Genomic DNA, 22086 nt, shown 5'->3' on the forward strand with positions numbered 1-22086 from the left:
CAAAACTGTGAGCCAGAATAAACCTTTTCTCTTTTTAAGTTAGTTGTTTCAGGTGTTTGTTACAGTGACGGCAACCTGACTGATGCACTATTGTTATATCCTCTTGATGAGGCTTCGGATCTCTTAATGACTACCCCTTACTGAGTGCTGATTTCTGCGGACAAATTTTTATCCATTATCTCCAATTCTAACAGAGCCTCTGTAAAACAGGTTCTATTAGCCCCATTGTATAGAGGGGTGGCTCAAGGAAAGTGCCCCATCCACGTCACATGAGCAGCAAGGGACTGGGGCCGTCAGGGTCATGGCCAAAGAGATGAGCTCCCCAGCAACATGTTCACGGGTTTCCGTTGCCAAGCCGCCAGGCATTCCATAAAACACCCAGAAAGCAAGCACCTGCTCTCACTCAATAGGCAGGTATTCCTTTCTCAGGTAATTTGGGGGACAGGGCAGAGCCAGTGGGGATTCTAGAACCACAGTCACCCACGGCTCTCAGGGGAGAGTCGGGGTTAGCTACCCAGCGGTTGCCAGGCAAGCACTCTTCAGGCAGAACTGCAGCCCCAAAGTGCTGACGGTCGCAGCAACAGGAGATGCAGCCTTGGCACGCGGGTCTGACAATTACTTTGCAGCATTCTGATTATGAGCCACAAGCATGCAATCAGCGGCAGAGACGATCTCAAACCATCCCCATCAGCATTTCACTTCAGCTATCAAAGTGCGGAGGATTGAACACAATCTCATCTGACCTAAACGCAACGTTAATAACCCGAACACAAAGAATGGGCAGGAATGTAAAAAGGCACCCGGCCACGAGCCTCACTGGGGTCCACGGGTTGTAACAGATGAATTCTATGTTGCTGAACTTTTTTCTTTTATTACCTCAGAGTAAGTAAATATTATTTATGTGTTTCTCATCTCATAGATGTGTCTACAGCACAAGGAATTTACAATCAGTTAAGAGATAAGTAAGCACACAAGCTCCCTGGACTGAGGTACACACATCTATAAGGAGCCCTTTCCATACTCCGTGGCAAATTTTGTGGATCCTCATCTCCCCCGCTAACTGGTGCCCCAGCATTGGTAGCATAGGTTTTATATGGTTTATCTCTACATTCAAGATATGCAGAAGCAGATGGATTTTCATGGGATCAGAAGAGGCAAGCACACTAAGGCTAAGTCCATGGCTAACCTCAAGCTGGTCACCTACCTGTCTCAGGGCAATATCTGAATTCCCAAACTTGTCTAAAATTGAAAAGAGGATTGCAATTATATACCATGAAATTGAGCAGAGATCTGCTCTGAGGGAATACAAGCATATAAAAATAAAAATAAGGAACAATTGGTCTCATATTGACCGAAGAAAATCACTTTCAAAGGGCTTTTGGTAGAGCTGCTTTTAACATTACAGACTATATTTTAAATGGGAGAGAGAATTGTGGAAGCTTTTTTTTTTTTTCCAGGAAAGTAATTAAAAACCACTATAGGCTGTAAAACCAGCTCTGGAAGAGAAATGCCAATCATTATATTGCAGAAAAATGAAAAAAAAAAAAAGAATGAGAGTTCAACTTGCCTTCTCTGGTGGGGAATGGCTACAAAGTTAACACGTCCTATTGGTATACAAAGTTGGAGTTCAGCCGATATTTGACAACAGTGTATCTTACAAATATCTGGGCGTGTTAGCTTTCTAAGTGATCAAGGGCAGTCAGCAGCCAAGGCCACTTTAGACAGGGAGTCTTCAGCGTGGTCCTTAAGTGTTTACAACAGCCATGGCTTGGGGAACCTGTTCCGTGAAGAGACAGGTAGCAAACGTTCTAGGTTTTGTGAGCCAGAGTTTCTGCCCCAGCGACTGAATCGGCTACTGTAGATCAGAAGCAGCTACAGGAGATGATGCCCGTCCAACTGGTCATGGTGGTGTGCCAATAAATCTGCATTTACAAAAACAGGCAAGGAGGGGATGGGGTCCACTGTCTATAGAGTTGGTCAACCCCTGGTGGAGGAGATCTCACACCGGGGAGAAAAAAGATGGACTCTCAGCACCCTCCCTTCCCCCAGTGGAGGTCACTGTTTTACTTAGTGAAAAGTCAGATGACAACATCACAGTATCCCACAGCAGCCCTCGGCTCAGCCCTGCGGCATCCACCAGTGAACTTTTCCTTTAATAAGCAGACACGGGGAACTCCTAGGATGCCAGGCGGAGGCTTCCTGAGCAGGGAGCCACTGTGTGTTCGTCTCTGCATTACATCACACATGTGCAGAGGCAGCAGGCTGACCCAGAGAGCTCCAGATAACTGCCCAGCAGCATCCTGAAGTAGGGTATCACCTAGGAGAGTAAGAACAGAACACGTCCAAGAACAAAGCACAGACAACCCAACTTACAAACCATGCAGTGGATTAGAATCAAGGTTTCTTCACCAAAGACTTATAAATGGCCAATGAGCACACAGAAAGATGCTCCATATCACCAGTCATCAGGCAAATGCAAATCGACACTCCCATGAGATACCACATCCATCAGGTGGACTCATAACAAACAAATAAAAAACAAAAAAAATCAATAAATAAAATTTAAAAAACCAAGTGTTGTTGATGAGGACATGGAGAAATTGGAACTTGTGTGCATTGCAGGTAGAAATGCAAAATGGTATTCATGCTGTGGAAAATACCACAACAGTCCTTCAAATAAAATTGCACAATTACTAGATGATTTAGGAATTCCACTTCTGGATATATATCCTCAAAATCACTGCAAACAGGGACTTGAGTTATTTTAATGACACATTCACAATAACCAAACCATGGAAGCAAGTCTCTCCACAGAGGGATAAAAGAAATGTGATATATGCATACAATGGAATATGACTCTTTCTGTCTTAAAGAAGGAAAGTCTAACACAGGCTACAACATGGATGGATCTCGGGCACATTTCTCTAAGTGAAATAAGCCAGTCAAAAATAGACATGAGGTACTTAGAATAGTCAGATTCATGGAAACAGAATGTGGAATGGGGTTGCCCAAGGCCAAGGGAAGCAGAGAATGGGAACTACCACTTAATGGGCATGGAGCCTCAATTTGTAAAGAGGAAAAAAGTCCTGGAGATGGAGGGGCCGATGGTTCTGCTACCATGTCAATGTATTTTACTGAACTTTATTTTCCTCTCTTTTTGGTACTGGGAATTGAATCCAGAGGTACTTAATCACTGAGCCACATCCCCAGCCTTTTTAAAAAATATATATATTTTTTACTCAGAGACAGAGTCTTGCTGAGTTGCTTCAGGCCTTGCTAAATTGCTGAGGCTGAGGCTGGCTTTGAACTTTCGATCCTCCTGCTTCAGCCTCCCACCGGGATTACAGGCATGTGCCACCACTGAACTTTACTCTTGAAAGTGGTAAAAACAGAACCTTTATTTTATGTCCATTTGACCAAAAGGAGGAAGAGGAAAAAGTACCCCTGTGATCACTTTGCCCTGGAGGGAAGATTTCCGCTATTCAACAAGTTTCAAGTTCATCATTCCTGAGAGGATAGGTTTATGGGAGGCAGCTGGGGAACTGCAAATTAGTTCAAATGTTCCAGAACATCAGCTGAAATCTGAGAGATTCCACATGTAGGAATTATGTGGACCAAAAAAAAAAAAGAGAGAGAGAATATGAAGCCTCCTACAATTCAGAGTGAATCCACCCATAGGATCTGTGATTGAGCCAGAATAGAAAAAGTACCCCTTAGCCGTTCTGAGTCTTACAATATCAGAGCTTCAGTTTGACAGTGGATTAGGAGGATAGTCAATGACAGGAATAAAAGTTAGGAAAAATCACTGTATCTGTGGAGGAACATGAGAAAAACCACGCCAGGTAGAAGAAACCTCTGTTAAAGCCCAGCCATCTTTACTTCAGGAGTGCAGGGCAAACACAGTTTCCTGTTAGGGGCAGGAAGGACCCTCTACTGTTCTCATGTGTGCGTGTCACCACGTTTAGTTGACTCACTGGAAACATAAGCTTCTCTGAGTCTAGTTCCTTGTAACACTTAACACCACACACCATCACCAGAGGTGACCCCAGTGTCCCAGTTTGTGGCTGACTCTGCTATTACATCACAACAGTCACGCTGATACGGGCCGCGCCATCTACTGCAAGCAGAAGGGTGCTGACATGCGGTTCCTCTGCTAGAGGAAACCGATACCATTTCCTCCCATACTCTTGAAAGGACAGGAAGTTCCTTCTAAGCCAGCCCACCTTAAGGAAGGAGGGAAGTCCTGCAGCCATGTGCCCATGTCATGGTCACTTACCTCCAGGTGACAATAGGTTTTCCCACGCTGACAAAACAAGGTGGGAGCCTGGGTCATCATCTAGTGATCTGGATTCTTGAGTCTCCAACTCGTGTGGCCTCGTGGGAGGTCTTTAGGTCATTGGGAACATACTCTTGAAGAGGATTGTGGGACCCATGCCTCTTCCTTGTTCTCTTTGCTTCCTAGCCATGAGGTAAGTGGGCTTTGCTCCACCACATATCCCCACCATGATGTGCTGCACTGCCCCAGGCCCAAAGCATCAGGGCCACTCAATCATGAACCTGAACTTCCAAAGTGTAGCCAAGATAAACCTTTTCTCTTTTAAGTTGATTATCTCTGGTATTTTGTTACAGTAATGGAGAGCTGACTCACATGACCAGTGGTGTGCAGGGAGATGTTTTGTAACAGCCAGAGATGAGAGAAGTGCACTGATTTATAGCACTTGCCGATTTTCATAGCATAAACACTCCCACCATGGTCCATTTCAAGCTAGCAACATGATGCCAACCTGCTCCTGAAATTTCTGAAAATTTAAACAAATGGCTCATGAGAGCAGATGTAAACAGGCTGCACAGCAAAACTGACTGGAGCCCATCAAAGTCAGAAAACCCTATTTCATACTAAAATAAACTGGAGAAACTAAACTTCTTCATTATTCTGGCCCCTTCTTATCTACAGATAACTTAAAGATACTTCTCCATCTTTCCTTCTAGATTCCTCATCTGCAATAAATTTTGTTAGGGCCAATCTCATTGTGAAGCCTTTCTCACGTGCCTGTTGGTCACACTAGCCTCTATATGCCCTGAGTATCCACAGCCCGTTGGTTACAGAGGGCAGGCCCAGCTCCTGGAGGACAGGGCACATTACCAGAGCTCGGAGCACAGCACTGAGCCTGAGCTGGCTGAGATGAGTGACGTCCATCTTCTTGGCTGCGGGGGTCGAGTCCGGTCCAGTGTTCTGAAAGAGCTCACCCAGAACCTGGTTTCTACACCATTTCCAATAAAAGGAACCAGAGGGCCTTGGAGCAGTGGCAGAGTTCAGGATGGGAGTTAGAGAATATTCACAATCAGCAAGGAGCAGCTTGTAGTGCCAGAAGGTAAGGGAGGCTCAATAATCAGTACCCCACAGTCGTGGGCCACATAAAAGGGCATCAGAGAGAACGTTCCTGATATTCCTGAGAGAATTGCCCATGGCCAAAACAGGAACTGGGGCAACTCAATAAATAACAGTATTTAGTACAGAATAAAGACTCAGGAGTTGATCCCAATGACTGTTACTGACTGTAGAAATACTGAAAAGGGAAACAACCTCCCAAACTTTGTAGAGAGATTCCCAGTCCCCCATGCCGACACTGCCTTCCCTGCTCCCAGTCCCTAAATGTGGGCTGTGCCCAGTGACTGGCCTCCTAGCACCAATATAGCACTTTGCAGGAAAGGTGTGTGTGTGTGCACAGGTGTGTGTGCACAGGTGTGTGTGTGCACAGGTGTGTGTGTGCGTGCACATGTGTGTGTGTGCACAGGTGTGTGTGTGCGCACAGGTGTGTGAACACATGTGAAAAGACATGTTCACACAGGTAAACTCCCTTTAACTCTGATGACTCTGTCAGACACTACTCATCTAGGTGGTCAGCTCACCATCAAGGGGCAGGTCACATGGACAGCCTGGATCCTTGATATGTGTGACATGATAAAAAAGGCAACTTAACAAGTTCAGGGGAACAGACACATCACTCTGTGGCACGGCTCTTGGTTTATGTTTTTCTAAGCATCAGAAAAACATCGGGGAAACCCAAATGGTAGGACATTCCCCCAAACAACTGATCTGTACTCAAAACTGTCAACATCACCAAACACAAGCGTGAGAAACTGTCACATTCTAGAGAAGCCGAAGAAGACGTGACAAGTTAGTGTAACATGGTCCCCTGGATGGGATCCCAGAATAGAAAAAGGACATCAAGCAAAACCTAAAAAAAAACTGAGCAAATATGGACTTTAGTTAATAAGTGTGAAATTTTCTGCTGGGTACTCAGGGAAGCAATTTGCATATATTATTTTGCTTAATCCCCACAATACTTTTAAATGGTTTCGTTCCTGTTTTACAGACAAGTACAATGAGGCAAGAAAATACATAACTACTTTGCCTAAGATAATGGGGTTTATAATTGGTGAATTCAAGTTGAAACTTATGTTGGATTGTTCTCAAGGCTTTAGTGGTGTTAACTCATCCTCAAAACCCTGAAAGAGAACTGCTATTAACCCTTTGCAGGAGAAGAAACGGAGGCACAGAGAAGCTGAAGGATTTACCCACCAATGCACAGCTAGGGGTGGGGCCATGATTTGAGTTCAGAGCACCTGGCTGCAAAGGTCACAGGCATGCCCTAAATTGTACTTTCCATTAAGCTAATCAGTAACAGCTAATATTTTTCTTTTCTCCTCTGCCAGTCATTTTCATATACTTTAGGATTATAAAGTCTCTCATCTTAGTCATTGAGTTAGGGATAGGATCTGACTGGGAAAGGGCAGGAGGGAATTTTTTGAGCAATCTATCATAATGGATTAAAGTGTGTATAGTTTGTTGTACATAAATTTAACTAAGAACATAAGCTAAAAAACAAATACAGGTTGAATATTCCCCATCCAAAGTGTCTAGAATCCCAAAAGTTTCAGATTTCAGTTTTTTTTTTTTTTTTTCAGAATTAGGAATATGTGTACACATAATGAGAGATCTTGGGGATGGAACCCAAATCTAAACCCAGATTTCATTTGTTTCCTATACACCTCATGCATAGAGACTAAAGTGCACCCGAGTTTGACTGTGACCAGGCACATGGGCAGATGGGGAATTTTCCACTTGTGGCTTCAGATTGGTGCTCAAAAAGTTTCTGATTTGGAGCATTTCAAATTTTGGATTAGACATATTCAAGCTCTCTATGGATTAATGGTAAACATTAACTGGCCATGAAATGCATCAAATAAAATAAGATGGACATAGGGCTAGATACACTTGTACTTATCCCAAAAATAGAGTAAAACATTAATTGTACAGTGTAGGTGGTGAGTCTGTGAGTGTTCACTGTACAACTCTTTCAACTTCTTAGTATGTTTGAAATTTTTCATATTAAAATGTCAGGGAGGGGCTGTGTGGCTCAGTGGCAGAGCGCTTGCCTAGCAAGTGTGAGGAACCTAGCAAGGGTTCGAACCTCAGCACCACATAAAAAATAAATAAAGAAAGAAATCGTGTCCATCTACAACTAAAAAAATATGTTTAAAAAAAAGCTTTTAAAATGTCAGGGAAAAGGTGTCTCATGATTAAGTTTGTAGGGTCATCACTGAAGGGTTTCAAGATTTATTTATTTGACCCAAATATATATGTAATTTATGGTTTTATTTATTTCATTCATAAAAATATAGGCACCTGATTCTTTCTCTCAGCCTTTCACAACCCCCACCCCTATCCCAGGCAGAGAAATGAAAAAAAAAAAAAAAACCACTTTGCCAATGTGTTGGGATTCAGATACTGAGTACAGAGAGGAGGCAGGAGGCCCGAGTTTATTAATCAGCAGACAGACATATACCGTATAGGATGTGAGCTCTAGACTCTGCGTAGGGTTATATTCCACACAGAACCTCCAATCATTTTTGTGGCTTGGATGGATTTCAACACTTGTACTTACCACGATCAAAAACACATCACAGATGTGGCAGTCAATACACATCTAGTTATCCAGAATATGATGATACATCTATTTCTTGTATACTTCCCACGAACTTCGTGATTTACTCTACCTTCAGTTCTTACTTGGATTTAGCTATTTTAGGATTTATTTACAGAGAACACGCAGTTCTTTTTTTTTTCTTTGAGATAGGAGCTAATTCAATCATTCAGGGCCAATATGCCTCTTCTGATTCAAATATCAGATTTTGTTATCACCTTTGATGTTTTTTATAAAGGTTAAAAATCTGTTCCAGAGCATTTGAAGTGTGCACCGTCCCTGGATTTAGATGCCTGACAAATTCATGAGCCCCATGTTCAACCCGTCTCCAGCCCTTTGCTGCTCTTCTGCCAGGCAGATCAATGGCTGCACCAAGTACCACTGGGTAAACATGTGCCTTCTGCCAACAGGATGCCACCAAGGACGAGAGCCACCTGGCTGACCCTCAGGGACAGGCTCCAGCGCACAAGGAGGTGGACACTAGATGGGATTCGCTCATCAACATGACCATGACCCAAGCCAAAATCAGACTCCTGACTTTGGGGGAAAGAATCTCACATCGTGGGAGTGACGTATGGCGGTGTGGACTGTCACCAGGAAGTCTTAGCCCCACCACGGACAGCCGGAGGGCAGCTTGTCAGGGGACTCCATCTGGTGAAACCTTTTGAAATAATTAAATTTCTTCTACCTGCCTGCTGGGGACAGGAATTCCCTTTGCCCTTACGACCTTGGCTCCCCCACAACAGTGAGAGGCTGTCACTGGAAAGGGCACCAACTCCAGAGCCAAACCTGGGTTCCAGTGACCTTGGACACCTTAAATAACAGTCATGGTCATGAGAGTTAAAGGGTTAATCTACTAAAAAGCACACGATATAAATCATATTTAAATATTTGCTATTGATTGATTTTATGGTACTGGGGACTGAATGAGGAGTGTGCTTCCCCCCACTCTCTTTTTTGTCTGTCTGTTTGGTTTGGGGTAGTGGGGATTTAAGCCAGCAGTGCTTAACTGCTGAGCCACATCCCTAGTCCCTTTTTACTTTTTTTTTTTTTTTTTTTTGTGAGACAGGGTCTCGCTAAGTTAATTAGCACTTTGCTAAAGTTGCTGAGGCTGGCCTCGAACTTGCAACCCTCCTGCCCCAGCTTCCCAAATCGCTGGGATTACAAGTGTGCACCACCACACCTGGATTTCTCTCTCTTCAAGATAGGGACTTGATAAAGGCTAAGCTACAAACTTGTGGTCCTCCTGCCTCAGTCTCCTGAGGAGCTGAGATTACACACATGTGAGTATCTGCTATTATGGGCAGCACCAAAACGGCTGATTGCAACCCAATATTACCATTCTAATTCCTTTCCCACACTGCCCTTCACCTGCCACCCACACGAAGTCTGTTTACTGGACTCCTACCTCTCCCAGTGCGGATGAGGCCAGGCCAGCAACAGCAGGGATGGTGACAGAGTTATGAAACTCATCCTCTACACTAAGGTGTCCACGCAGATCAAATGTACTATACATTCCACTTCTTTCTAACAGGGGCAGTTTGCATGCGGATTTTATCACCATTCTTATTTCCTCTCTTGCATTAAAAATCTTCACTCTTTCCCACCTCACTGTTGAATTAAAAAAAAAAAAATAAAGAGGAAAGAAAGAAAGCAAAGTAGAAAGACAAACCCCAAACCAGAAGGAAGCCAGCTCAGTAGCTCTGAGGCCCGTGCACGTTGCTCTGAACTTCACACTGACAATATTATACACGGTCACGGCAGTTTCACGGAGAATTGGAATCTAATGAGAAAAGATAACAGAGGAGCACAGATCAAGGAACTCTTAAAAATCAGCCCCAAAGTCTCACCAAGACCTGGGGGAGCCTCCAAGCTTATTCACATAGCCCGCCTGTCACCCAGAGGATGCAACTTGCCTGCAGTCATTTCTTTAAAACCATTAGTCACCCTCACGTTGATTTACCTCTAAACAAGGGCATTCTGTAGCCAGGGATCCACCTAGGTGGCTTTGTCATCTGATGGGCCTCAAGGTCACCGGCTCAGTAACCTGATGAGAATTACCTCACTCACCAGCTCTAGCTCAGTCTATCAGGGATCAATACGGGCCTCCGCACGACATCAACAAAGCCTCCTCCAGGGAGCTCCCTGCACACATCAGAAACAAATTACACCCTTAAAGGCAGATGACACGTGGGAGACAGGATTCTTTCTGCTAAGCCAAGCCTTTGTTCAGTTCCAGAGGAGTGACGGGCCAACCTGGAAAAAGGGGGTTAGGAAAGAGGGAGACGGAGAACCCACGCCACAGAAACACTGCTCTCTGCATCCCTCGCATGTCTTGGGGACTCGCCTGGAAGTACCATGACAAGGGACTGCCATCCCAAAGCCAAGAAACAGGACCGCTGTTTAAGAACTTGCCCTGCAGCGCTGATTTCACAATGCACGGGGAAATGATCAGTAACAAGAAATGCACATGAGAGCGGGCTTACGCTGTCAATCATGGCACTGATTCAGTCTTCCCAACCCTCCCGTGGCACAGGTGCAATTTTTAATGCCCACTGTACAGATGGGGACACTGAGGTTGAGCAAGGTGCCTGGAGTCACACCAAGGAGTAGTTGGAGTTGGGATTCAAACCCAAGAGCTGGGCTCTAGATTCATGATATGACCCTGTCCAATCATCAACAGCAACGACGACACACCATGCTACATTCATGTAGTGTTTTGCAGTTTACCCAACATTTGCACAAGCTTTATCTGTCTTCTAGGAATAACCATTCCACATATTTACTCATGAATTCCTGTCCTGACAGAAGCCTCCATGGAGAGGTGTTCAACACATGTGCATGGAACCCAGGTATATGAATGGCTGACTCCAATTCACCCTCAAATCACTCTGTGAGCCAGACTGGGAACATATGATGAAGCTTATTTGCAAATAAGGAAGATGAAGAACCAGGAAGTCACATGACGTGTCTAAGGTCATACTGCTTTGAAGAGTTTTTCAAAATTGTAAATTTTAGAGAAACAAAATCTTTTACATAACTTTTTTCTTTTCCAAGTACTGGGGATTGAACTCACGGGCACTTGACCACTCAGACACATCCCCGGCCTTATTTTGATTTTATTTAGAGACAAGGTCTCACTGTGTTGCTCAGTACCTTGCTGTGGCTGAGGCTGGCTTTGAACTCACCTGCCTCCTGCCTCAACTTCCAGAGCTGCTGGGATTGATTACAGGTGTGCACCCCACTGCGTCTGGCTTTTACAGAACTTTATAACACAGCTCGAGGAGCAACTGCTCTGATTGAGAGACAGAGGGCAGCACACAGCCCTGGGGTTTGTGGGGGGAGCCTGTGGGGCTCTGAGAACTCAATTGGAGGCCTGCAACAGCCCCACACAATACCTCCAGGACACCAGGCACAAAGCCAATGAGCGGGAGCAGAACGGAGCCTCACCCAAAGTTGAAGGAAGGTAAGCTGCCCTTGCTGACTACAGAGGAGGTAGCTAGCAGCATTCCTTCTCTCTCCCCACCAGGAGCACCTCTTTTAGCCTCCCTCCCTGCCCATGCATCTCTTTCTGTTTCTTTCTTTGGAGCTTTTCTGTGTTTTCTCCTTTTCCAGCCCTAAGGATTTTCCCTACTGATCCCTGGAAATGAGATGACCTCTGTGACCTCAGTTTTCATCACCAGCCAGGGCAGAAGTCAGATGTGCTCAGGGGCTTTCCATGCAGGTCCCTAGATCTGGGCAGCGTTGGTTAACTCCGGTGCTCTAGCAAGGAGCACGCTTCTGCGTGGCAGCAACGCAGACAGAAAGCCCTGGGTGTCACAGAACATCAGAGCCAGGGGATCTCCCAGAGCCATCAGCCCAGCCTCCTTGGTTAAATCAGGAAACTGCATCCCATTCACACGAAATGCCTGGGTCAAAGCTACACGGTGGCATGGGTGACGCTAAGGGTTTCTGACATCCTGCCTCTGAGCATCCAACACTCTAAGGAGAGAAATGAGGATGTGAACTTCAAGAAAGAACCAGAGGACGACGTTCTGGGGATGTCAAACGATGCAAGACAGTGAAATGCTCAGGTTGTGACTGAATTCATATGTGCATCTATGTAAAGCCACCTCTTAAGACCCTCTGGGGGGAAAATCCGTCACCTGGAATTACTTGAAGGCTTGTCAAGTGCTTTAAGGGTGGAAAAGGCAAGGTGCAAGAGTGAGAGGCATTAAAAGAAGGGTAACCTTTCCCCACTGCCTGAGCTTAGCTCTCAGACAACCAGCAGGTGAACAGGGGAGTCAGGAGAAGCACCCGGACCTCAGTGGGGCTCTGCCTCTGCACACAGTCATTAGCATACACGATCTGCATGCACTCCAGATGAGGCTGCATCCCACAGCCTATTTATTCATCCCTTAATATAAATCTAAATTGCTCTCTTCAAATAGCAGAGAGCACTGTGCTTCAGTAAGGGAAAGAGAAATGATCACGTTAAAAGACGTGCCGCATTTCCATCTCGTCTCCACCCTGTCACTCGGTCTTGACAGTCTTCACTCGCATGCCTCACTGAGCTTCACTAGTGCGTCCCAGGACTCAGAAATTGCGCGACTGTCTGCAGTTTCTCACCTCAGGCTCTCTCTAGAGGGACCCGTGGGAGCTGTTAACACCCACGACATCCACAGGAGCCACTCCTAAGTCCTGGTCCAGGTGAGCCCCAGTGTGATCACAGCTGCTGGATACAACTCTCAAGTACAAGAAAGCCACTAAAAATGCCACTTTGTACCTCTGACCTTCAAATTGTGAACCTGGGAAAGCACACTGGGAACTGGACATGTTCCTTTGCAAATAGCAAAGTCATAAATACAGGGTGTCCACAAATGGCCTTTGGGCATGATGGGACAGGAGACCAGAATGTAAGGGAGAAGAGAAGGGCACATGGGGTACTGGCCACATCTGCTCACCCTGCCTGCCTCTCATACCACCACCCTGTTCCATAGGGGAGGCACCAGGTGGCCCAGAACCACTTTTCTTGATGAAAAAGTAACTCATGGCACCTCTTCCCAAGAAGGAAAACGGATATCACCACCTAGAAGCTTACAAACATGCTCTTTTGAATTCTTTTCATTGAGGCATGACAAGTTTTTTCCCCTCTTGGTATGCATTTTCATAATAGTAAAAATTTTAAATGAAAGTCCTTTATCAGGAAGTTCCCATGAGACTTCAGAGGAAAGCCAGCTAAGAGAAAAAGAATGGATTACCTGTATACTCATCTCCTAAACATGCCCCAAGTCAGGGTCTGCGTAACGAGCTTTATCTAGTAGTTCTGTTTCCACACGTTCTAACCATCACCGTTTCAGCTAGTTTCTTTGAAAAAAATTAAAAAGTCCAAACATGGTCAGAACTTGGAGGAACGCAGATGTCTTCAAGGATCACTGTCTCGTGCTTTCAGAGCTTTGAGCTCAAGTTTAAGATGGGCACTTCAACGTTAACTCCAACCTCAGGGTTGGGGCTCGGAGCCAGTGGCTTTCCATAAGGTCATGAAAGACGCTGTTTGCAGTGGGACTTCTCCTGGAAGTGCTGAAGGGCCTTGTCCCCTCGGTTATCTCTGACCCTAAGGACCCAACGGTGGTTATGTAGAGTCACAGTGACATGTAATGACTTTAACAACAGTCCCTTTCTACCACCAGTCTGAGATATTCACATTGACTAGGGCCACGTTAAGATGTTAGAGGATGAGTTTCAAGATTCCAGTCCTGGAGGTGCCACCCTGAGCGAGTCACAGAACTGGTCAGGCCTCAGTTTCTAGGACAGCAAAGGAATGGCGTTACCGGGTGGTTCAGGCCCTTGTCCTCTCTCAGCTCCTTCCTCATTCCTCGTCCTGCCCTTTACCAGCAGGGCCTGCGAGTGAGCGTGAGGAAGCCTGTGCCTTTGACCCCTGAGGAATTTGACAACGGCCTTCCTTGCATTGTTCCCACAGTGACCAGAGCCAGCTGTCCAGGCCAGCTGGCCAAGTGGTGGCACAGGATCACACACAAGTGGACTCACACCCAGCTCCGGCCTCACCCCTCCCTGGACCTTCGTCTGCAGGTCAACACATGAGGAGGAGCCTGGGCGGCTTCCTAACTTACTTCTGGGGGCTTAGGATCTGGAGGGACAGCCACGAGCATCCGAGACTCCCCTTCGTGAGCTAGAAGGTTCGGGTATGCTGCAATTCCCCGAATCTGCGCACGCAGCTCTGGGGAGGTTCTCCCAAGCATGCAGGCTGCTAGGACGGCATGGAGAGGAGAACGACTGAATGGAGGCAGGATCAGGAGGCCGGTGAGCCAGGACTTGCACAGCCCAGGCTCTGAGCAGCCGGCACAGGAGGGCTCCTCTCCCCTGCAGCTTGCCTGAGAGCCTAATATGGGCGGAGCACTGGGAAGCACAGCCATTATTTTTAGCTTTTCTCAGGGAGGGAGGAGTTTCTGAAAGGACAAAATGGAAAGGAATGTAGGGCAAGGGTGTGTGTGGTTGGGGGCGTGGAAGGAGGAGAGAAGATGAGGGAAAATGAAGACTCGGGGACCCACAAGCAGCTTCCGGCTCCTTTCCTGAGAGATGACCACAGCTGGACTTCCTGACTTGGAAAACCACGCCAAGGCCTCCAGGTCCAGACACCTAGAGACAAAGGAGCTCTGGACGGAAGGAAATGACTTTTCTACGAGCTTGGTCCACGCCGTGCACTCCGCACTGTGGGATTTTCCAGTGTCCATCCTCGAAACCTAGCAGGAAGGGCCTCACACAGAAGCCCTGTTGCAAGAGAGTCTGATCGTGCCTGTTGGATTTGAATGCAGTCCTGGTTTTCAGAGTCCTTAAAGACACACGCTCTCTGGACTCAGAGATCAGGAACATTCCTGATGAATGGGGAATGAATGCATTCCTCCTCAGTGACCTTCCTACAGGAACAGTGCAGATTTCCATCTAGCTGTCTCTGGGTAGAATGCCCTGTGGTCTCAGAACATAATGTTTTGAGGGAGGATTTCTTTTTTTGTTTTGTTTTCTTTCTTTTTTTTTTTTCCTTTTGGCAATAGATAGTAAAAAAAAAAAAAAAAAAAAGTTTCCTTAATGATCTAAAGAAGCCAAGCAAAGCATGTATTCTTCAACTCAGGGGCCTGGTCATGGCTGGAACCACAAGTTCAAATGCCATCTAGTCCATAAGGACCCTTATAAAAACACAAACCACTTCTCCACCAACTTATCTGCCTGTTGGCTTTTAAAGCAAGATTGCCAACCCTCCAAGCCAGCAGCCCTGTGGCGTGGTCGACTCAGGCCTGGAGCTCACAGGAACACTAGCATCACTTTCCCAATTCCAAAATAGGACCGAGAGGAGTTTGCGTCGCAGGAGAAGAGTCGTCGTGTTTTGTTTAATGGAACTAAATCCGTGCCCATTTAAATTGTGAGCAGGTGGCACTGGGTAGCAAAGAAAGCCCTGAAAATATTCACATTGAGTGAATGCAGTTGTATGTATAATTAGCCGAGATTTATTTTAAAGTACTCTAATCTTTTGTACTCTTTTCTGCAACTCAAACTGGTAAGGAACAGAGAGCGGCTTTTGAATTTATTATGAAAGCACATCCATCGTATTATCTGTGAAGAAATAAAAAAAAAATGGGAAGGCGTTGGAAAGTCTCTAATAGTATATATATATATTAGGATCAGCCTGAAGGGAAGGGTGTGCTATCTTTCAGAGGCACGAGCTTGCTGCTGCTGGTGAGCAGTGTCTAAGCTAAACAATAGCGTCTGGGAGGGGAGGAGATGGGAGGAATCACACTACCCATCTAGAAGCATCCTTTTTTTTTTTTTTTTTTTTAATGGAAAATTTCAAACCTGGGCTAAAGACTCACAAGAGAACACCAGGTAGTCACAGTTCAGCATCAACCAATATCAACCCATGGCTAGTCATGGGTCTTCAAGCAACCCTGGACTGTTGCTTAATCCCTGCACATTTTGGTATGAAGCCTGGGATTTTTAAGCTGCCTCACTGTCCTGAGGATTGAGAAGGCAAATACACCACTGGCAGACAGCGGTGGGAACAGGGCTTTGACCCCTGGTCCTCTTCCTTGGGGGCCAGTGTGTTCTCTGCTGAGCCCCATCTCTCTTGCCCTGACCACCTCTCTATGTTTTGAACTGAACCCTGAGCTGCAGTATTAGAACAGAAATTTCCTGTTACATTGGTTGGAAATCAGGAAGTTTTGACTTTCAATCTCGGTTTTGTCTTTTTTTTTTTCCCTGAACTTTTATTGTCCCAACTTTGAAGTAGGGATATGAAATGGCCAACTACGAGATACAACAACCTACGTCACAGTAGTTGTAAAAACCGTTGACTTTCAACTTCCAACGGCCACTTTTAATGTGTTTTCATGGAGTTTCGGAAAAGTTGTTAGAAGCCATGAAGCTTAAAAAATTAGATGCTTCTGTGGGGTGAGGTCTCCTACGTTGGTTGTTGGGGACACACGTGAGTGTTACCTAACGGTTCCCTCAGAACATTTCCAGGATAGGTTTATTTTTCACACATAAATTAGAATCAACTATTTTAACAGGCTGAAATGGAAGTTTCTATTCAAAAATATTTCATATGACATAAATTAACATTTCTCAAAGAGGAGGGAGACAGGCCCTTCTCGGGGCCGGGGTGGGGGGGGAAGCTCAGGCCTCGCCCATAGAAACCCAAGGAAGGTGAGAAGAAGGAACGACCCGTCAGTATTAGGGCAAGATGAGAGTTAGGGAATGAAGGCGCTTAAGAAGCCTCAGCCTCAATCAAACCCAACTGGACTCGAGGCTGTATGTGCACTTGCCTTCAAAAGCCAAACCACATTGTCATTTTAGTACACGCTGCCAACAGCATGCCCTGTGTAACCTCACCATAAACCACACCGTGGGCCAGGTGGCAGAGGCGCACTGGGTGTGGGGGAATGGCCTGCCCCTGCGCTAGTCTCTGGGGCTGCCTAACGAAGCACCACCAACAGCCTGCGTGGCTTCGACAGCAGAAGGTCATCACCTCGCTGTTCCGGAGACTGGAAGTCCATGAGGAGGTGCTGCCAGGGCTGGTGCCCCCTGAGGACTGGGAGCAGAATCCGTTCCAGGCCTCTCCCCAGCCTCTGCTGAGTCCCTCTGCTCGTCTTTGATCCTCCTTGACCCATAGCAGCCTGGTTCCACCCCTCGCAGAGCTTCCTGCCTGCACCTCTAACTGTGCCCAGACTTCCCCTCTCATGAGGAGGTCAGTCACACTGGGTCGGAACCCACTCCAATGACCTCTTCCTAACTGGACCATCTGCAAAAGCTCTATTTCCCAATAGGGTCCATTCACAGGTACCAGGGGTTAGGACAGCAATATATTTTTAGGGGACATGATTTGATGCACAACACCACCTCATCCTCACCTTAATTCAGGAATGGTCACCAGGGAGAGCAAAGCCAGCTCCCACGGAGGTGGGAGATAAGGCACCACTGCCCTAGGTTGTCTACCACCACTCAGAGGGTGGAAGAGGCAGGACACACTTATGGACACGCCCTTGCAAACATCCACTTGGCTCTCAGGGCCCATTTACCCTGCTTCCCTCACGTACCTGCCCACACTCAGCTTGGGCCACGTGTCCACAAGCATCAAAAGAGACAAGTCAAGGGTTCCTGCCCTCCACGGGCTTCTGCCACTTTTACGCCCACCTCCGCATATTCAGCACGTCTTTGCTCTTCTTTCCTTTATCCCTCATCAATTTGGGGCAAGCGAAGAGAGGTTGGAAAAGGGAATCACACTGCATCTTGACCTGTTTCTAAGGCTGGCGTCATCGTCAGTACACGAGAGAAACCATGATGGTTATTGTGGAATATGCTCGTTGGAAGTTTTAAAAGGAAACCAGGGCCAAAAAGATCAGCAAACCAGCCACGGGCAAACAGCTCGTTAGTTAGGACCCAAGTATGAACCACCTCTTCAAGGTCTACAGTTTTTACAACACACTCTATGACACAGTCTATATTAGATTATTAAGAATAGTTGAAAGTTTTTTCCTGACTATAACCAATATGATAGTAGTGATGAAGCCTTAAGTTCCACATTCAAAAAATATTTTTCAAAATGTCTTAGGTTCAGGTTTATTTATTCACATAAAAACCAGGTGAGTTATTCTTAGCCCCCATTTTTACAGATGATAAATGACAGCGGAGGTGATGCAACTTGTCTGAATAAACGAGTGAGGTGACAGTGGAGATAGCCTAAGAATCACTGCACCTTAATTCAAAACCCAGCGCTTTTCAGAGAGAATGATTCAACCAACCTCCGTGGTGATATGTAAATAGAGATAGAAAGTCACATAATCTGCATCTGCCATGGCTGGTGCAGAATGGAGCCCTCACCACGAGGGAGGCCGATCCAGATGGCCTGGAGCATCCTCTAGAACACACAGAGAGGGCTCTTCCCACCAAGGGCCACAAGACTTGAGACTGACGGAGTCAGAAAATCTATTTTCTGGTTCATTCCCCAACGCTCCTTCCGGGCTTTCACATCCCACGATCATGAAAGAAGACTTCTGGAAGGGAGTGGAATCTGAGCTAATTCTAGAAGAATACACAGCTTGAGAGGAGAGGGGTGATGAGCGCAGGCACCCCAACAAGGTCAGAAGACTACCCTGATTGGAGGGGCGTGGGTGGGCGTGGCTGTGGGAAAGGAAGTGGCAGCCCAGTTACGAAGGCCGTCAAAGGCCTGGCTGCGTCATTTAACTTGATTCTGTAAAAATCAAGTGATCCTCGAGGTCTGGACGGGGAATGACCCTGTCACACATGTTCTTTGTCCGCTGATCTGAGATCCACAAGTCCAGCTCTGATTTCCCTTTCCAAGATCCGTCTGTTTGTCAGATGCCTGCTGGGCCCGTCGACACGGTCGCCCTGCTGCACCACTTCCAACAGGGCATGGTACACCTCTCCAGTCCCTTCCAGATCTCATGGCCTGTGACTCAAGCAACAGTTTACCAGTGTGAAAACCTGACATTTCTCTTGCGGAGACTAAAAATAAACAAGGAACGGAGAAGTCATGTGGAAGAGGGAGAGCAAAAAGAGCCACGTCTTTGAAAGAAACGAACTGATGTGAGTCATTTCTCTCTGGTTATGCCTGGGGTCTTCAGCCAGCCAAGGCCTCTGTGCGTGTATGTAAGACACTGCACGTGCAATGCGGTGCGGGTGGATCCTGAGGGTGCTGCTGCAGCCTTCCCCAGGGAAACACGGTCTCAATGACGAGCCAGAATGGCTTTCCTGCCATCATAGCTGCTGCTCTGCACCTGGAGAGCCTAGCTCTGGAACACTTCCAGTGCAGAACAGGAATCCTCAGCGGCTAAACATGTTAGGCCTTCCGTGCCTCTGGGCTCCCAATAGCTCAAGTTCGTCCCTCTGAGCCACTCACCCGAACTCTAACACGCATGACCTGCTCCACAGGCTACACTGGAGGCCTACGTATCTCATCCCAAAGACAGGAGAAGAAGAACCTCAAGATACCCTGCAGCAGCGGAAATGTGCTTTGCTATTAAACTTATTTGTCTCTGTTGCTTCAAAAGGAAGCACATGGTGAAAGTCCTTATGTGAGCAGAGGCAACAGAGCAGCATCCTGGGTTGCTTAACAGGTAGGGAAACCCCTCTTTCCTGGACACAGCTGCTGCTGTGGTTCATTCGTTGGTGGTTGGTCCCTTCTGGGTTCATGTCCCCAGTGAAGGTCGTGGGACCTTTAAGAGGAGGGGCCTAGTGAGAAGTGGTGAGATTGGCCTCTTCCTGCCCTCAGGCTTCCTGTCTTAGGATGGGATCCCTCCCTCTCGCACGGGCTCCTGCCATCTACAATAGGTACATATCCAAAGGAGCCCTCGCCAGAATCAGTTGTTTGGACTTTCACATCTAAAACTGTGGGCAAAATGAACTAAAGTTCCCAGCTGTAGGTATTTTGTTATAGTAACAACAACCACAAAAAGGACCAAGATAGCTTGCAGCAGTAAAACGGTGTATATAGAGGTGGTCACCCTTCCACTCCCTGTATTTTTGAAAGATAACGCTTTTTACAAAACTACCCCCCTGCGCCCACTTCCAACATTCCCCTTGGCTTTGACAGAACCCATCTCTGCCCCCTTACAGCCTTCACTGGAGGAGCTGGGCTTGACTTTGTCATAGGGGAGGTGTCACCTTTTGTGAACTCTGGTTACCTGCTGGTCCCCGCCCTCGCTGGTCAACGGCACTCGAAGCTCCCACATCTGTCCAAATTCCCCTTGTGCTCATACTGAATTCTAATCAAGAACGTGGCCTGGCTCCCCCGTCTACAGATGTGGCTGTTCTGTGAACTCCAGATGACAGGATATTAAATCATTACAACCACGGGGAGCCAAGTGGCCTGGCCTCCCGAGGACCGTCGGCGGATGACAAGGTGGATGTCATGACTTTCAGGCCCCTGCAGAGACACCATTCAGATTTCACTTTCCTTCAGCCCACGGACCTCTAGGATGAATAACTCTTGGCCACTCGTAGCACTGAGACACACAGTCAAGAGAAGGATGGTTTGGATCTGACAGGATCGTTGACAGCCAAGCATGCGATCCTCACAGTGTATGACTCAAAGGCTATTTTGACGACTGACTAAAGTTTTATAAAGCTCCAGTTTTTTCCTTCTAGGCTACAAACTCTCTTTCACAGCATTATTTCACCCCCAAGGTACAACCTTCTGCTGTTCTTGTTCAGGAAATTTGGATCTGCCTGGCAGTGCTGCCCTCCTTCCGGGGTGACAGACTGGTGTCCCTTGGGAAGCTCCCACCACCATCTTTATGTCCCCCTCACCCTGCCGGTCCCAATGCTTTGGAACTGGCCAGTCAAGCTGGATCGATTGGACACTAGTCACTGCGATGCAGCCCCTCGGGCGGAGGGACATTTCCATCTCGTCCACCTACTATCTTCAGAACCTAGCACCCTCCTTGGCACACAGTAGGCTCTCAAAAGTATCAGTCCACAAATTGATTGAAAATAGAACATCTGGTTCTGAATAACCGCTGCTCGCTCATGGGGTTCCCCACAGGACGACTGTCTCTTGCCCCACGTGGCGCTCACCCGACGGAAGACTCCAGGTGGCCCTGGGTGGCTGTGGCCTCAGCCGCTGCCGGTGGCCATCCTAACCAGGAATGAGTCGCCATTCCTATCCGAGGCAGTAAGCCTTCCCTGCTCCATCAGAAGCCAAAAGCTCTTACAACCTTTCTCCTTCCAGAGATCCAGGAGGTTTAAAAAAAAAAAAAAAAAAAAAAAAACCTTTAACAGGGAAAACTTTAAAGGGGAGCGTGGGCAGAGGCCCAGCAGGGCGTCAGGCCTGGGAAGAGCTGCCCCTCTGCCCACGGGCCATCTCAGGGGCAGGGCGTCCTCGGGAGCCTGTGTTGGTGATGTGTGAGGCTGGTACATGTGAGGGAGAAGATTCTGTCCTAACACAGGTTTTGGAGGGAAAGGATCAACCCCACATAAGAAAATTCCACTTAATGGTGACACGGGGGACTCGTGAAGATGGTCCTGGCCCAACGCCAGCTTTCGTTCAAGTCGGTCAGCCTTCTCCCTGGGAATCGGGGATGCGCTCAGCTCTGCCCTGGGATTTGTGGAGAATGTGGAAGAGATCGTCGCCCTGGCTCAGGCTCACTCCCCCCCCAGTGCCTAAGCCCGTCCTGTAGACGGCACTGCCGCCATTCCAGAGTGTGAATGCCACCGTGCCCCCTGCGTGCGCGGCTTCTAGGGGCTCTCCACCACGGTGACCAGAGTCTCAACAGGTCACCCCAGGCCCGGCTCAATCCCGGCTGGGCACTCCTGGCCCCAGGACTGAAACTCCTCCCGACCAGGGACGCTGCTGCATGTCATCCGTCACAGTTCCTAGGGTTCGACAGGCTCTTTCAAGCCTGCCCCTTTGAAAACGCTGCTCATCTCTGCTTCAAAGCAGGCTCCAAGAACATGCTCACTGACCATGACCTGTCTCACGCACCATGGCTCCGAGGTCCCCAGGAGCACCCCCCGGTCCTCGGGGCTGAGGGGATGCTCCATTCCCACAGCACTGTGGCACTTGTCCTTCCTTCCCTCTGCCCTCTGCTTC

General features: G+C 47.3%; 1 protein-coding gene across 7 annotated transcripts in view; it reads right to left on the minus strand.

Moving 5' to 3' along the window:
• The window catches only part of Atxn1 (ataxin 1), a 384415-nt gene that overhangs the window by 186833 nt on the left and 175496 nt on the right, over window positions 1-22086 (minus strand). Inside the window, exon 5 of one of the 7 annotated variants that reach the window (XM_077801587.1) lies at window positions 9661-9771. The exons of the other annotated variants lie outside the window; for them this stretch is intronic. The gene's annotated coding sequence lies outside the window, so the exon portion shown is untranslated. The remainder of the gene's footprint in view (window positions 1-9660; window positions 9772-22086) is intronic. 7 annotated transcript variants of the gene reach the window in all.

Source organism: Urocitellus parryii, chromosome 8 (assembly GCF_045843805.1).
Source record: "Urocitellus parryii isolate mUroPar1 chromosome 8, mUroPar1.hap1, whole genome shotgun sequence".
Classification (NCBI taxonomy): Eukaryota; Metazoa; Chordata; class Mammalia; order Rodentia; family Sciuridae; genus Urocitellus; species Urocitellus parryii.